The sequence below is a fragment of the Lygodium microphyllum genome, chromosome 15, assembly GCF_053477565.2.
Source record: "Lygodium microphyllum isolate KBCC chromosome 15, Lygodium_microphyllum_v1.1.10, whole genome shotgun sequence".
Classification (NCBI taxonomy): domain Eukaryota; kingdom Viridiplantae; phylum Streptophyta; class Polypodiopsida; order Schizaeales; family Lygodiaceae; genus Lygodium; species Lygodium microphyllum.
In genome coordinates, this window is record NC_141149.1 from 16,217,456 (window position 1) to 16,231,907 (window position 14,452).

A 14,452-nucleotide genomic window follows, 5' to 3' on the forward strand; every position below is an offset into this window, starting at 1 on the left:
ATTGGTTTTTGTTGGAATAAGATGAGCGATCTTTGTTAGCATGTCTACTATCACCATTATTGAGTTATATCCTCCTTGTACATGAGGTAACCCTGTTGAGATATCGAGCTCCACTCGTGATACGCCAGGGTGACCGTTGTATATTTATGTCACCGACTTGTCAGTTGCAGACGCGGTTGGTACACCGCCCATGAATAATAGCTACATGATAGCTATCCTTATCTATTCTAGTTCGTGGCTCAGTTAGTATGCCACCTTAGTTAGTTGAGTTTGGTTTGAGACCCATATCTAGGGTTCTTCTATTTCTTTGTACTTGAGTTCTTTTGGCTTACACAACTAAGAAGAGGAAAACTGTTTTCAGCCTCCACCCTTGTATGTATTCCCCCATTGTGCAAGCAAGAAAGCTACAAGTGAGACTCCTTCCTTCTCTCCCACAATCTTGACAAACCCAACTACAAAGCCCATGCTAATAAACTCCCATTTCATTTGGGGAATGTCAAGTGGTTGGAGTTTTCCTGGTAACTTGACACGTTCAGATTTTACCCTTTGGCAATTTAGACATTCAGTGACATACTTAAGTACATCACTCTTGAGTTTTTGCTAGTAATAGGTTTTCTTGATAGTATTAAGGGTTTTTGCATACCCCGGGTGTCCTGAAAAAGAAGAATCACGTGCTTCCCAAAGTATCCTTCTCTTGAGAGTTTGATTTGAAGGAATGCATATTCTCATTTTGAAATAAACAAGTCCTTCGTCTTCATCTGTAGAAAATTCTTGATACTTAGTCTTGAGTTTGGGATCTTGTTCCTTATTCTGAACTTTCCAAAATAATTGTTAATAGTCTAGGTTCTTATTTGCTTCATCCTTGGTCAACTCAATGATAGGGTTAGTTGGCATTGATACCATTGTAGTTAGAGTTTCTACCCTAGATGGTTCTTCAGTGATAAGAGCATTAAGGAAGGCTTTATGGCTAAGGGCATCTGCTACTACATTTTCTTTACCAGGTCTAAACTTAATTTCAAACTCATACTCTTGTAGAATTTCAATCCAACATCATTGCCTCATATTAAGATCAAGTTGACTAAAAATCCTCTTAAGACTTCTTTGATCTATGACTAAGGAAAACTTATCTCCAAGCAAGTAATGTCTCCATAATTTGAGAGCATGAATCATAGCTAAAAACTCCAGTTGTGAGTAGCATATCTCTTTTCATGGGTTTTCAATTTTCTTGAAGAATAAGCTACTAGATGTCCTTCCTGCATTAGTACGCATCCCAATGCAAGAGACCTGGAATCTGTGACAACTTCAAATTCACTGCTTAAGTCAGGTAGCCTTAAAATAGAAGCAGTTACCAAACTATGCTTTAGTTTCTCAAAGCTAGACTGTTCAACTAGCATCTAGTTAATGGCAACTTGCTTTTTGAGTAGGTTTGTAAGAGGTGCTGCAATTTGGGCATAGTTTCTGATGAATATCCTATACCATCCTGTTAGACCTATAAAGCTTCTCACTTCCTTCATAGTGGTTGGGGATGGCCAATCTTAAACATCTTTGACCTTGGCAGGATCTATTGATATACCTTCAGTAGACACTACGAATCCCAAGTGCTCAATCTTTCTTTTAAAGAAGGCACACTTCTTCTTCTTGGCATACAACTTGTGTGCTCTCATTGTCTCCAAGACAATGCAAAGATGTGGTTCACGATATTCTTCCTCAGAATAAGTTAGCACGTCATCAAAGAATACAAGATGTGGTTCACGAACTTATTTTGAAGAAGGCACACTTCTTCTTCTTGGCATACAACTTGTGTGCTCTCATTGTCTCCAAGACAATGCAAAGATGTGGTTCACGATCTTCTTCCTCAGAATAAGTTAGCATGTCATCAAAGAATACAAGAACAAAATCATCAAGATGAGGTCTGACAATGTCCTACATTAACTTGTTGAAGATAGCTGGAGCATTTGTCAACCCAAATGACATCATGATGAATTTAAAATGACCGTATCTTGTGTTGAAGGCAGTCTTTGAAATATCTTCATTCTTGACTCTAATCTGATAATATCTTGACAGAAGATCGATCTTAGAAAAAATATTTGCTCCTTGAAGACGATCAAGAAGCTCGTCTATCCTCAGGATCGGATACTTATTCTTTACTGTTACTTGGTTTAGCCCTCGGTAGTCGATACAAAGACAGAGAGTTTCATCTTTCTTCTTTTGGAATAATATTGGGGCTTCCCATGGTGAATTACTTGGCCGAATATACCCTTGTTCTATAGTTGCTTGAGTTTCTCTTTTTGCTCAATGGCTTCACGAATAGACATTTTGCAAGGTCTCTTTGTCACTAGAGCGGATCTTGGAACAAGTTTGATCTCATGATCAACTTCTCTTTCCGGAGGTAACTCAATTAGCTCTTCAAGAAATATGTCGGTGTACTCTTTTAACTAGGAAGGTTCTTCTTCTATCTGACTATCTTGATTTATCTTGTTAAGCTTGATCAAGTAAACAGGTAATCCCTTCTTCAAGCCTTTCACAATTCAAGAAGCTTTTGCTGATTGAACTTTAGGTTTCCCTGTTTCACCTTGTGTAGTTGCTATTTCACCATTCAAACCCTGAAATGTGACTTGAGCTTTTCCACAATGGATATGGGCATCATTGGGAATTAGTCAATCCATTCCCAGTAAACATTCATAGGCTCCTAAGTTCATTACTTTGAACCTCATACTTGAAAGGTTTTCTCCTAGGTTAAACTCTACCTTGGCAGGTTGTTGTGTAGAAAGTACTTCTTTTCCATTTGCTAATTCCATAAGCAATTTTGATGCATTTACTGCATCTATTCCTAACTTCTTGGCACACTTGGGTGAAATAAATGAGTGTGTACTTTCACAGTCAATCAAAACTTTAAATGATTACCTTGGTGACTAGTTGGTGTCTGTATTACCGAATATTGACGATTTGGACCTTTCCTATGGAATGCACCATGAATAGTTGCTCTTTCAACATCTTCTTCCATAGTAGGGTCTTCCTCCCTATTAGTCACTTTTAGGGTAATATTTGACGTTCTTCCTCTTGCCATAGCTACTTGACCACGGCCTTGGGCAATTTTACCTTGACCTCAAAATTGGCCTTGGCGATGGTTTCCGCCAAGCTTTGGACAATCTCTCCTGAAATTTCCTAGCTCATTATAGTGAAAGTGCCTAAGACCATCCCTATTTCCATGGGTGGGAACAAATTTTCCAACTATGTTGGATTTTTCCTTTTTCTTTTGACCTTGGTAAAATTGGCCTTGGGCTCTTTTTGCTTGACCTTTGAATCCTCCTTTGTTCTGGTTATTGTAGCTCCAGAACTTATTATTGTTAGGCTTTAATTGTACTTCCTACACAATAGGAGCAGCTCAAATCAAAGCATCTTGGAGGTCTGTTGGGCGCATTGATTCCAAATGAGTATTCAAAGGAGAATTTAGCCCATTGTAAAACTTGGACACTTGCTGAGCAGTATCCATGGAGGGTGCATACTTAAGAAGTGAAACAAACTTGAAGTAATATGCTTCCAGGGTGAATCCCATTTGCTTCAAATTAAAGTACTCATTCATCTTTTGGGTGCAATAAGCTTGAGGTAAATATCTTCCTCTTATAGCTTCTTTTAGCAAATCCCAAGTAATGCTATTTTTAGGGACACCTTGATCTCGACACCACTGCTTCCACCAGAGTCGAGCTTTGCCAATTAATTTTAGCTTAGCTATCATGGCTTGGTTGGCTGGGATAGTTCTAGCAGCAGTAAAATAATCTTCCATGGATTTGATCCAAATTTTTGCATTGGTTTCCACATTCTCGCATTTCCTGTCAAATTTCAGAGGTTTGACTTGCTTCAAAAGATTCCTTTTCTCTTGAGCTTTGTTGGGAATTATTGTGGATGCGAGATTCTGGAAAAATTTCAATAATTCGCAAGTTAAATTTTATGAAATTTATATAGTGTCAATATTAGAGTTCAATACTCAAATTATTTCTCGCTTAGTTTATTGAAATAGTTTTCAAATAAAACTCTCTTCCCATTGCTAAGGTTAGACTGCAATTTCAGAGGCTTCAAGGGAAAATAAGGTTGGATTATTTATCTGATTGATAAAGTATCAATCAATCTTTATTACAATGGATGTACAAGGTAATCAGATGGAAAGAAATACATTATTTAGATAGCTCGCAGGCTCATCTTATTTTCTTCCAGAAAAGGATTCCCTACTACAATCTAAGCATGACACTCTAATACATTCTTTATGAAGTAACTTGGATTCGGAGAGTAGATAACTTCCTCATAGATATACTGGTTTAGTTTGATCTTCTTGCCTTTGGTATACAGGGTTGAGTTTACACTGGCCTCTTGGAATAGAGAGATCTTGACAACTTTAAGATCTTCTATCCATTTTACCCTTTTCAAATTATTCTGAAGATAAGCTAGACGACTTGCATCAATATAGCAATATCCTCCGCTAATCATCCACTGTCTTTCACGATATATAGGTGAGGGGTTGTACAATTAATCTAGTACCTACATCATCTGAATTCTCCATGAAAAACTGGATGAATGCATAGTTGACATAAACATTACTCAGAAGATCAAGAATCGTTTCCAAGATTCTTTAATCTGCCATAATTTAAAAATATACATTAATAAAGATAAGAAAACATGTCCTAGGATATGTTTTAAAAAATATTTTTCTTAAGCTTATATCATATTCTATACTAATGTGTGCTCTGATACCAATAGTGAGGTGTCCGCCAATCTGAATCCACATCACACCTTTTAGTAGTCCATCAGTAGGTTTCCCAAAAATGATGCTGCCCGGCACTCCCTTGGAACATCATGGGATTTGTCACTTAGGCCCTATTGAGCCTACTTCACAACGAGAAAGTTTCGGCCAAACCCACTAGGATTGACCTGAATTTATGGGTTTCTAAAATCAGATGGGTCTCCTAGCAGCCAGCTAGCATCAATAATTTTGAGTTTTCACTTTTATAGGATTACTTGATTTGAAGCAGACTTGCCATTGCACTTGGTTCAAAGAGAATGGAGATGGAGGGGAGTGCAGTATGCCAACCCTCCTGCCCATAAGGCAAAATCCCATTCTGGCCCCCTAAAACAATGCAAGTCGGTTCTACCTAATGACTAGTTAGTCAATTTATCATCTTCCTATTTCTATTGTCGATTTAGAAAAGCTCCAAGTAACCGGGGACCACCCTACCATTGGACGACCCATCGGGGGGTTACGCCCACCCGCTTTCCTCTGATGATGGGATTATCTTTAGTTTTTAATTACCTACAACACATTTATTGGAACATATACAACCAGCTTTCTTAATTAGTCTGTTAAATCACATGTTCCTTCACGTAATTTATCTCACAGACACGCATACAATTCAAACAATCCTTGAATAAAGCAAACTTCTTTATTATATTGGAAGCTCATTACAATTTCCATCTTTCCCACCCTGCAGAAGATACATTAAATTCCACGAGGGTATTCTACCCACCAAGATTCCACCCTTGTAACTAGTATTTAGGGTTCTAGGATCCCATCCTAGGTCATGAAGGGGCTCATCAGATTCTAGGAACAATGTAGGATTTACAGCCAGAGCCCCCTCTAGTACCCACATTTCCTACTATATGAGACTATCTCTACTGACAAACCTTTCGCTAACGGAGCCAGTCTAAGCCTCTTGACGTGATAACCATGACCCCCTTGGAGTAGGGTCTCGTCACTAGCTTGGGGATAGCCTAGTGCGATTCTTCCTTTTATTCTGTTTGGCAACAATTTTAATTAGAGATCTAGATTCTAGCAAACACAAACAGTCCTTTCAAATGTATATCAAATGATGCAATGACAATCACACCATCGTGCAATTCACATCTTCACATAACCAAGGTAGACCTTATCCTAAGGTAACCTTACATTCTAATGAGGACTCTCCTCCCCATAAAGAAGTGTTGAGTACATCTCTTATAACATGTTAAGCAAGGCATGAAATTTTCATTTGGGCTATCTTACCCAATATAAGTGAAATTCTTTAAAGAAATATTTTGTGCCAATAACTCAACGAGATGACTTATAGGACTCTTAGATAGACATTTAGCTTTCATAACAAGTGTTAGTCAATACTTAACCTTGTCGCATTTGACCATAACTATATCAAATGTGCATAAAGACATATGCATAATAACCTTTGACAGTTATTTCTATCATGATTTTACGTTTTAGAATCTCAATTAATCTAGGTGCAATTCATAACGAATAATCATTTATGCTTGTACTAGTATGCTTAGATGAAGTTATCAATTCTTGTAAGTGAAAAATATGGAAGCTAATATTTTATGTAGTGAAATAATAATGAATAACTTGGTTTGGCAGCATGATGACATTAGGAATTTCGTTTTTACTCGCACTTACATTAGCTGCATCCTATGTTCTATTGGTAGTGGCAACTCTGGCAACCTCGGGCACTCCTGTATCTTTGGCAATATCCATTACTTGATCAGTTGTGGTGGTCCCCATGGTCTTTCCACTTCGTAGCTTTGGAGCCATCGTCCACAAGTGGTTTGAGAGATAGGGAAGACGGAATAGATTCGAGATGAGAGAGTGTAAGAGAAGATGGCTTAGTCAAAAATCAAGACAGGGGAATTGAGCTAACTTCCTCCCTCGCAGCCTCTCAGGGTACTCTCTCTCTCTCTCTCTCTCTCTCTCAAGATCCTTCTTGTAGCCTCTTGGAGGGGTATCCTTGTACCTCTCTCTCTACCTCTCTCTTGCAGCCTCTCGGGGTCTCTTGTGTCTCCATAACTGCTCCCCATGCCTCTTATTTATAGTGAATTGGAGAAGAAGGGTTGTGGCTAAGAAGTGGAGCTCTTTGTGGATGGGATCTTGGAAAAATCAATGATCTGATGCTCAAATCATAAATCTGATGATTCCATTGGCTCCAAAAGGGGGGCAAAACCCCAAGACACTTGATTAAAAATCTTTTAGTTCACTCCTTCTTTTCCTTGTTCGAAGTGTTGTTTTCTATTTGTAGACTGCAATCACGGCGCATGCGGTTTCACCAATCTCTCTTTTTTTTCTTTTTATAAAATTTCCAAAACTAACTAAAACATCACTTGCCTTTTTCTTTTTTAAATGACATCCAGTTCTAGAAATCTCCATATCTTTTTAGGATAATATCTAAAATATCTAAACTATGCTAGTTTTTCACAAAATCTAATATTTTTGGACCATCCATACTATACATATTAACATTGGTGATTAATATAGCTCACAATTCTCGTTCACGTTGTTAACTTCCGTGAACGGTGGCTATGGTCCTTGTCAATTTGAGAAAAATGTTAGATTACAACTCTTGGTTTTATTTATTTATTTATTTTTATGTTAGTTAATTTTTTTACTTTAGTTAGTAACCTTACTAACTTATTAATTGACTAACTAACTTTTGAACTAACCAACTAACTTTTCTTGCGTGGAAATATTACATGCTTTGAAGTTCATTAGTTGGTAGTGAGATGAAGAAAGTGAAAAGTTCAAGTGACTCAAGGAGACATGTCTAACCAAGGTGATCTAAGACCCCTTAGGTATATCTTGATCTTGATGTGGCCTAAGAAAATGTGAGTGAAAATGGGAAAAGGTCTAGGAGTTTAGAGATGGAGCCATTGACCAAGGTCACCCAATGCATCTAACTTGGGGACCCCTAGGTACGGTGTAGTGCTTGTGAGTGCATATTTCTTTTCCTTTTTTGGAATAAGAATAGTGTTGTAAGACTTGACTTGTAGCCTTACATAGTTGAATTGGGAAGTTTGAGAGATTAAAAGGCCAACTATAGATAGTAAATCTCACTCTAGGAATGGAACTATGCACTAGAGTGTGCACAATTAAGATTAAATACTAAGCATGGGCATTTCAAGGATAGTGCCTTATCATTGTTAAATCTATCACTAAAGAAGAACATGCACTTGTTGATGAAGATTTATGTGTTCATTGTTGACGAAGTAGTTTCCAACTCCTCCTATGGAAGTAGACGACATCGGATATTGAAATAAGGGTATTTTTTATCAAAGAAAATTTGACCTCATTGATGATGGTTCTCTCAAGTCCTTATATTTTCATTGAGGCTTCAAGATGATCTTATTGACTTTGATATTTGTGTAGCTTTAATATTCAAAGAAACTTTATGTGGTGGTTGATGATGTTGTCTTCCAACCTTGAATTTTCATTGCATTACTTTGTCTTGTTGTTATCTTGCATTCTCTTAGAGAAACTTTGAGAGTATCATGCATTGAAGTCAAAGTCAAAAGATAGAAGGAGGCTTGTAAATGGAGCAACATCCATTTTCATATTCCTTCTCATGTCAAGGATAGGCAATGTTTCTACTTCTTCTAATGTTTGAGATATTTACATCTCATTTATTTCTTGGACCTCTTGATCCAATACCCAGATTATTTTTGGAAATTTCTATTGGACTAGAGTCTTGTGCATTATTGTACTACCCTTTGCATCTACTACACAATGGCTTATAATGCATTGATCATCTTTTAGGATTAGGGAAATACAAAGAAATGTGGACTTTTTCTCCACAATGATAAAATTCCACTTTTGATTTCTGACCACCACCCAGCTATCATCCTTTGTAACTTTGAGATGAGAGCTTTTTAGGATAGAGTTGGATTTGAACTGCTTGGGCTTTGTCTTGATGTCTTTGGATGCCATTTTTTACTCCAAAATATTTAACCTTGCTTCCTCTTCTTTCTCTATCCTTTGATGCATCTCTTTCAAAGAGAAAATGTCTTTTGTATGGTTCTTTCTCACGTGGCATTTTATGCACCATGTGTTTAATAACTACATCTTTAGCTACTCCGATGATGTTCACAACACTTGTGATCTTCACTTGTTGCAAAGTCTTCAATTACTTTGTTAGGAGAATTGGTATCACCTAGCTTGTCACCCCTCAATAAAAGGGAACAAAAAGCTTTTTATTTTCCTTATGTTAGATATGGTTAATGTTTCTTCCTCATAAGGTGACACCAATGATCCATGATAATGTGACCTTTGCATTAGATAAATTAGTTAAATCATAAGGTGACACCAATGTTATCTATGTGATTAGATAACAAAAAAAGTGACCTTTGTAGATTTAACCTTTGCATTAGATAAATTAGTTATATTGATAGCATCTGGAGGCACAATCCATCGAGTTGTAGGGTGTGGGAGTTATCACGGACTCTTATTTTGGGGTCTAGGGGTCATGGAAGTGGCCCCTAGTTGGGGGGGGGGGTCTTAGGGGGAACTTGATGATGGTAAAGGTAATATTCTTTGATTGACTAGGAAAGGTTCATAATATGGTCAGATTATCTGACTTGACTATCTTTTTGGGCTATAAAAAGAAGACCCCTCCAAAGCCATTATTAATCTATCTTTCACCTAGTTAGGGGTCTTCTAGTTTCAGCACTGGATTTCCATCTAAGCTTCAAAGGGGAAGTGCACAAGTGGACAATGCAATCTTTGTATTAGCTTGTTTGGAATTTAAAGAAGTTTTTGTTATTCTCATTTTTGCTATGCATTTTTGTTAAGGAGTGAAGAGTGAGAGGCAAGGATTCAATAGCAAAGGGGAGAAATGTACTCTAGCACATTAGGTAGGGATATTATTGTATTCGTAATTCAAACACTAAGGATTTTCCCACCAACCTTCATCAAATGCAAGTTAGATGGTACAAACTACACTTTGTGAAAGTTTATAATTACAACTATCCTTGATTCTTAAGAGTATGTGTAGATAGTGTTGGGATTGACCCAAAACGAGAACCCACCCTTAACCTATCAAATTTGAGTGTTATGATTTCTCCAAATGTAGATCTTCCACGAGCTTAAAAATGAAGGAATGTAGATGCATTGTGTGGCTTAGTTACAATATATTCTAATTGTGTTTTGAACTTAATTCAATATACAACCAATGCATTAGAGACCTAGAACGAGACCTAGAACGTATTGAGGAGCTAGTGAGAACACAAAACCAAACAAGGATTTAGAACATGGAGAACCAACTAGCAGTGGAGAATTTTGTTGAAGGAGAGGTAGAGCTAAAGCATTCTTCACTTGGATCAAGAATCTATGCCACCAAATGGCTAGTGCTAGGATACAAAGGTCTAGCAAGGAGCTATCTCAAAGATGTCTTCAAATTTGTCCACTACCAAAGTTTGATGGATTAATAACTATCTTAAATAGTCAAATGAGAACCCAAGCTTTGACGTTTAAGGAATTTTGTATACTACTAATGGAGGAGGAGTTATAGCTTAAAGCTAGAGAAGGTAGTAATAATGTACTATTTTCTTTGTTGCTATAAATAGTGAATAAAAAAGATTTCAAATGTATTGTATATTTTAGAGATTAAGAGAAATATATTATTAGTTGCTTTCGTATAACTAATCTTAGTCATGAAGTGAGGTTTATCAAGATAGGCACAAACATTATTGATAGTTCTAATAAAGTTGTTAGCAAAGGAGAAAGAATGACCAGCATGTATGACTAAGTACTTTTATAATAGCCATGGTGGTGTGGACACAAGTAAACTTTGGTATGAAATATTTGGTCACATTGGATTTGCAGTGTTAATAGAGATGCATAAGCAAGATATGGTTGCTCGTCTACCTATAATAATTGAAATGAAGGAACCATGTGAAGCTTGCATGATGGCCAAGCAACACAGGAATACATTTCCACGAGAAAGCAAGAATAGAGAGAAGGCTCCTCTAAAGTTGACTAGCGCAATAAAATGTCTATACAAGCATTGGGAGCATCTTATTATTTTATCTGGATCGTTGATGACTACAATAGAAACATGTGAGTATATTTCCTTCATGATAAGGCTCAAAGTTTTGGTAAGCTTAAAGAATGACTAAAGCTTATTGAAAATAAAATAACACAAAGTAAGATGAGGTTTAGAACAAATGGCAATGGCGAGTTCAAGTCAAATGAGTTTGAAGACTTTTGCAAGACCAAAGGGATTAGATGTCAATTGATGATTGCTCATACACCTTAGCAGAGTTGCATTATGCTAACATATTATTATTGTGGAAATGGCAAGGTGTATGCTTAAGAGCCACGGACTGTCTAACCAAATATGGCAAGGTGTATGCTTAAGAGCGAGGGACTGTTTAACCAAATATGGACCAAAGCTATTAATATTGCAATCTGCATTCTCAATGAGAGTTATACAAAATCTCTAAAGGGAAAAACTCCTCACGAGGTCTATATTGGTAAGAAACCATTTGTCTCATACTTTAGAACTTTTGGATGTGAATGTTATGCATATATTTCAAAGGATAAGAGGAATAAGTTAAACCTAAAAAGCACCAAATGTATCCTCTTAGGTTATATTGATGAGCAAAAGGCTTACAAGTTGTATGACCAAGAGTCAAAAAAGATCATAGCACATTGTGATGTGGTGTTTAAGGAGAAGCCACATGTAGTGGAAAAGGAGAATGCGAATTCTTCCACTTCATCATCCAATGAAGAAGTAGTCCACTATGAACTTGTCTCAAGATCTTTCCCTACCCTTAAGGAGGAGAAAGCATCATCTTTGGATGATGAGGAGAAAGTTCACCAACATGTAATCATGCCATTGGAAAAGCCATAATTTTGTGATGGGTGAAGTAGCTTTACGATCGGAGTTTTTTTATACCTACAACTATTGAGAAAAACAAGATGGACCAAATAGGTCTCAAAGGATAGAGAATTAAAGAAAGGCTTCTTCTCACATAGTCAATATGGCTTTGATGTGACTGAGATTATGAGAGGAGTAAACAAGCTAGTAGACTTGGAAGAAGCTCATGTGGATCTAGCATGGAGAATAGCTATGCAAGCTGGGTATGAACCCATAATGAAGAATGAAACTTGGAAAATGAGAAAGATTATTGGCACCAAGTGGGCCTGGAAAGTAAAGTACAAGGTTGATGGGAAGCTTAGAAAAATACAAATCCAGATTAGTTGCATAGGGATTTTTATAGGTTGAAGAATTTGATTTCTAAGTACTATTTGCTCCAATTGTTAGAATGATCACTATTCACATAGTACTTGTAGTGGCCACTCACAAAAAGTGGCAAATTTATCAAATGGATATTAAATCAAAATTCTTGAATGTTTTGACCTCAAGGATGAGCTATACATGGCTCGGACATCATAATTTGAGGGTCCCCTATTGTAAGAATAAAGTTTGTAAGGTAAAAAGGCATCGTTTGACTGAAACAAGCCCTTAAAGTATAGTACCATATTTTTAGGGTTAAACTTCAATAGATGTGCCTCATATCCTAATTTGTATGTTTACAAGGATGGTAAAAGTCTATAGTGATTGTCCTATATGTGGATAACCTTCTTATTACATGTGAATGTGAATATATGATCCATCAGACTCAAAAGGCTTTGAGCTCCTCCAAGTTCGAAATGATACACTTGGGCTTGCTGCACTATTGTTTGGGGATTGAAGTCTGTAAGATCCTGGCAAAATCTTCATCTTTCAGAAGAAGTATGCATGACTCTTGAAGCTTTTCACAATCCCCCACTTGACATTGTCTAGTAGATCTTCAATGAAGGCCAAATCCACTATTAATAAACATTCTCTTTCCTTTTATTTCTTTAGTTTCCTTTTAAAAATTTTGCTACAGTGAGCTTGGGTAGATTCAACAAAGAATAAAAACTGTCTACAAAGCCTACATCAAGATGACACTCATGATCTTCTCCATTGGGAAATATTACTTTTGATATTAATTTTCTCAATTATTACTTGGTCTTATGGCTCTTACAGCTTTCTATTGCTTTCTTCTCTTCTCAATCGACTTGTTTTTTTCATTTTTAGCCCATTAGCACACTTGTTGATGGTATTTTTCCTTGGATTCACATAAAAACATAGAGCTCTCAAGGGAACCCAAGGAAACGGGAAAAGCGCTACATGAAAATCTATCTTATAACACGATCAAGCACCTTCTTATTCTCTTTCTTTCATGACATAAGGAAAATAGAACCAAAGCTAAGAACTTCACATAGCATCATAGAACCATTCTCCCATGGATAAAATACCTGATATTCTTCATTATCAAAGAAAAGGGAAGAAAACACATCCAAATTTGAATATTGAATGGAAATGATCTCTTAGAATTGCAAATCATATCTTCAATAGAGTTTTCATAGTTTTCTTCTCTCATAGTCACACAATCTCTCAAATATATAATTTATTGATATCAAATGGTCATCTCTATCTTTGTCCCTCTCTTTCAATCACTCTCTCACATTCTCTCTTATAAGAATAAAATAGATTAATCACTTTAAATTATCTCTTAGTTTTGGAGACACTCCATAAAGGGTTTGTTTGATATGAAGAGTCAAAGATTGAAGTGTCTTTTTACAGTATACTACTATGACTATCACTTCAAGTTTTCATTTGCTACTTTCTTTACTTGAAGTAGCCAATAGGAGCTTCTATTATCCTCTAGTAGACCATCCAATAGAATCTATATAGAATCATATAGAAGTCTATAGAGATATATTGGAGCTCATAGAAGCCAACAGAAGGTAAATCGAAGGCAAGAAAACCACATAATCAATTAAAACCATATATCAATAAACTAGAAACCATAAAAAGAATCTCAAATCACATTCAATATCATTCATCCATAACCTCAAAGTCTCAAATAGAAGGAAAATAGTGCTCTACAGAGGCAAGCAAAACCAAGAAAGAATCACACAGTTGTCAAATAGGACATAAGATAATTGTAAATCAACTAGAAACCACAATGAACTATATAAAGTTATGTAATCAATTCAAACTCATACCAACACATTCAAAAATACTCATAAAAGAGTCAAATCTCTCATGAATCATAACTAAAAGGAGTATTCAACTAAAAAAAAGAGCCCAAATTTCACTCATTTCAAGCATTCAACATTTCACAAGACAAAAAAAGATTCATTTAAGACAATGACAAATGTGCATCCCAAATATCAACAATGCCACATGTATAGTTATTACCAAATTGGATGCATTCTCATCTCCTAGCATCATAAGTACTGAATTACTCTCCATGAAAAGTAATACTTTTCACATCCTTCTTGGTGTGAGACTTACTCCTTGACTTACCTCTCTTATGAGATTTCCCCTAGGCATTTGACATTCCTCTCACAATGAGTGCACTATAGCTCTTTGACCTTGCATTGTTCTTCCAAAACCTCCTTAGTGAGGAAATTACTCTTAACATTAGTATTCATAAGACCACATGTGAGTATGAAGTTACTAATGGATGTCGTGAAAGTTTCTCAACTCTCAAGCAATGTGATCAAGATAAACTTAAGCTACTCATGGAAAATGACCTCTTGTGATGCTACTTGACTAAAAATAGTATAAACTCATCGATATGGTTGTTGGCATGGAAGTCCCCTCCTTTGAGA